We start from the raw sequence: 4522 nt of genomic DNA on the forward strand, positions 1-4522 counted from the left end.
TATAAAATTATTTCTCCTTTTTTAAATTTGTTTTTTAAATACACAGGACCCTAAGATGTATTTTAACATATTATGTTAAAATTGCAAGCCATTCCAATTTTTATCCAATTTTTGTGCGGATACAGTGGTCATGTGTTCATATGATCATAGAAAAATCATGTGCATTTCATTCTATTGTCTTTCCTATTCCCACCCTCCTCCCTTTCATTCCCTTTTGTCCAATTCAGTGAACTTCTATACTTCCCCTCCCTTTTTATGGGTTAGCATCCACATCTCAGAGAGAACATTTGGCCTTTAGTTTTTTTGAGACTGGTTTATATCACTTAGCATGATAGCTTCAGTTCCATCAATTAGCAAGCAAATGCCATATGTTCATTCTCCATGAGGCTGAGTAATATTTTACTGTGTGTGTGTGTGTGTGTGTGTGTGTGTGTGTGTGTGTGTGTATATATATATATATATATATATATATATACACTCCATACTTTCTGTTGAAGGGCACCTAAGTTGTTCCAACAATATGAATTGTTAATATTACTCTATTACACACTTAAAATGCTAAGATGTTATTTTAAAGGAATTACTATTGATTTTCTTTTTTTGATTTTAATTTTTTTAATGATTTTATTTATTTATTTTGCATTACATTTCTTAACACACCATTATATAATAATTCCAATTTATTCTCTCTTTAGCAAACTTTTCAATTTCTGGATCTCCTTTAAGTTATATTTTCCATATCCATGGAAATGTCCTCAAACTCTTGAATCCCCTTCAAAAAATGTTTGTGGAAGTGAGAAGCATTATTTTCCATCATAGAAATGGCAAGAGTCAGGCAGAATACAATTGAAAATCTGCCTATGTATCTTACTACTTACATGACTTTAGGCAATTACTTATTTTCTTGAGCCTCATATTCTAAATCTGCAATAAAATTATGAGACCTCTAAACCTGTGTGTCTATGGTGAGGATTAATTAAGATAGTAATTACAAAGATTTTCGTATGTAATTTATATGGGATAAGTAAACATTTGTATTCTTGCAAGATGGATTTTTAATTATGATTTGTTATATATGACAGCAGAATGCATTACAATTCATATTACACACATAGAGCACAAGTTTTCATCATTCATTAACTTTTTATATAAATATATCTTCTTTTGTGTTTGCATTCTAAACGCTTCACTGTTCATATGCCAGTTTCTGAATTTTAGCTCACCAATTTTATTGCTGCATTCCTGGGCTCTCATGTCTTACCCTGAAATCAATGAGCTCTTTGGACTATTTAGTTGATTCAGTACCAGGTTTCAGTGGGTCTTGTAAAGACATGTCTGTTTTACAATGACTTCTTAGTTATGGGAAGGTCAATGATTCAAAACAGGACTGCCATTCAAGGATACTTATTTTACTCACAGGCTTATGAGCAAAAGGGCAAGCCTCACTAGGAGCCACTAAAGAGTCCCTTAGGATGAGGTATCCATGCAAAGAAAGAGAGGGGAGTTATGGCCAAGTATGAGAAGGAATAGATGAAGCAGAATAAGCTGATTTAGGACAAATTTGAATAATGCCAGTGGGCTTTGGGGCACAAGGGCTATCACTAGTAGTCTGGTACTTGACCCTCGGGTGAAAAGGGAAATAGTAGCCCAGAGTGTGAGAACCCAGAAATGGAGGAGGTGGGTTACAGACTAAATTGTGTGCTCAAGAAGGGGAATGGAACACCTTCTGGCCAGGACCTCAAAAGTGGGTCAATACAATGTTTTAGAAACTCTATCATGTGTATCAATGAGAGAGACAGGGGTCTCATGACATGATACAGGTAGCTCCTTGTGTGAAGGTAGGTTGCTGAGACATGGAACTCTGAGGATGTTGTGTAGTTGTAGCCTGGGGTCCTCTGGCTGACCCTTCACTTGGGAGGACATTGGTCCACAGTCTTAGTACAATGTGCCACATAGTCATGTAATATCATTCATTTCATGGGCTAGAGAAAATAGCAGTAGTGTGAAGAAAGGATACAGGTAGATCTTTACCTCAGAGGATATATGAATTTTTCTCTGGATATTACATTGCTGGAACACTCAAAGAAGCACAAGAGGTTAGAGGCATGATTTATAAAATTCTCAGGCAAAAGTACTTGCTTATGAGGATGGAACTATGTTGATATGATGGTGTCATTCCTAAATGTCAGGCAGCAAGCTGTTGTCTGTGTAACTCCCCAGCAACAGGATCAACAAAACTGCATTGATGAGTGGACTCTTAATCACACTGCAAAGAGCCATATATGGTGACCATTCCAAAGTAGCATGTAATTGCCTGTACAATTTAGCTCTGACACTCTAAAATAGGCCTATGAAAGTGAATGATAGCAGGGGAAATTCAAACATCTGAGACCCTTTATATTAGTCCTCCTGGGCCTACATATCTGTGAGGTACAATAGTCAATGAAATGGTTTAATTTTCATTTTTTTCTAAATCAGAAGAAAAATGCAACTGTCATAATAATGAATATATAATAATAATAATAATAATAATAATCAGGCCTGAGTTATATTTGTATTTTTGCTGATGCAGTGATAAAGTATAATCTGTAATATTATTTAATAAAAAAATGTCCACATGGCAAAATTACCTATTAAGTTAGAGAGAATAATGTATTCCCCAAAGCTGTTTGTGTGTTAGTTCAGGAATCTGTGACTCTAGTAAAAGTGACTTTACACAGCAAGTTAAGAATCTTAAGGTAGGATAAAAATAGTGAATTATCCAGGGTGGTTCAATGTGATCACAAGAGTCCTTATAAGACAGAAACATGTCAGAAAGGAGAGGTGAAGTGACTTGCTTTGAAGGTGGAAGATCTGGTCATAAGCCAAGGATAGCAGGTGGACTCTGAAAAAGGTGAGAAACAGGTCCTTCCCTGGAGCCTCCAAATGGAAGGCAGCCTTGTGGACATCTTGATTGAATGTCAGAAAACTGGCTTCAGGATTCTGAACACTAAAACTGTAATATAAAAAATTTGTTTTAAGTCACTAAGTTCATGGCAATATGGTGGAGCACTTTAGGAAATTTACACACCTCTGAAGTTATAAAGCAGTCCTCTCATCATCTTGGGTAAATCCCTTAAACAACCTGACTTGTATTTCCTCCTCTGCCTAACAAGGAGATTGAGTATGCAGGTATCACTCACAAAGTTAGATTATTTCAGTGGTTATACATGTAGAATAAACTAATGCTCCAGTCGGAGTTAGAAGAAGGAAATCATGCATCTGTGACAACCTGGTCATAGCCTGATCAAAATGTGTTCAGAAAATAATGTGAAAAAGAATCATAGAGTCCCCTTCAAAGCCCTTACAGACTTGAAAATGACAATGTCAGATTATTGAAACCAGAAACAAACTTTGAAAAAGTTCATATTATATTGCATAATTATGTTTACCAATGCAAGTCTTTAGAGTATAATTGCTATTTGTATATAGAAAATGAATTATGAGACCAGGCAGAATACTTTGCATCATACATAGAACTCTGGAAGAAATTGTTTTGAAAGAGAGTGCTCTTGTTTTGGATCAAAGGTCTTGAATTATTTTGAAACCAGATCCTTTAATTTTTTTTTTGGCATAGGAGCATTTGAAGCCCATCTGGTTTCACTTGATAAAATGAGAAGTGTTTGCTTACTAAAACATATATTTAAATATATGTTTATATTTAAATATGTACTTAAGGGACTGGAGTTGTGGCTCAGTAGTCGAGCTCTTGCCTAGCATGTGTAAGGTACTGGGTATGATTCTCAGCATTGCAATGTAAATAAATAAAATAAAGATCCATTGACAACTAACTAACTAACTATATCTATCTATCTATATCTATCTATCTATCTATCTATCTATCTATATATATATATATATATATATATATATATTCATTCATTGTACCCCTTTAGGGAAGAAAGATAGTTTCAGTTTCCACTGTAATCTCACTTTTTCTCAGAATCAAGATTACACTGGGTTTTTGTCTTGACAAAACCAAAGGACAAAGCACTCAGTGCATCAGGCTCTGTAATTGCCACATGAACATCGTGATGCAGTCAGACAGCAAGCTGAGCACAATACATATTCATTCACAAGTAACTCAAACATCATCCTTTCATCAGAGAAAAAACAGTGAAATGTTTAATTGCTCTCTTTTACTCATACTTAAGTCATACATGGAGGTTAAAAAAAATAAAAGACACAATCTGAAAATATTTAATTTGCTTAAAAGAAAACAATCCTCAATGTCAAAACAGTTCTCAAAACTTGAAATTCAGGGCTGTGAAATCTTTAAAAATAGCATCTTAAGTATCTCCCTCTTTTTTTTTTTAAATAATCCAAGAACTACAGAAGAATGGATACAGTTGGTTTAAGTATTTGTCAAACATTTTTCTGCTAAATATATTGTGCTGTAAGTAAATTTAATCCATGGACTCCTAATTAATTTGTACTTGAATTATAATCATAGACATAATACATATTTGACAATCAAGATGAC

Source organism: Ictidomys tridecemlineatus, chromosome 5, assembly GCF_052094955.1.
Source record: "Ictidomys tridecemlineatus isolate mIctTri1 chromosome 5, mIctTri1.hap1, whole genome shotgun sequence".
Lineage (NCBI taxonomy): Eukaryota > Metazoa > Chordata > Mammalia > Rodentia > Sciuridae > Ictidomys > Ictidomys tridecemlineatus.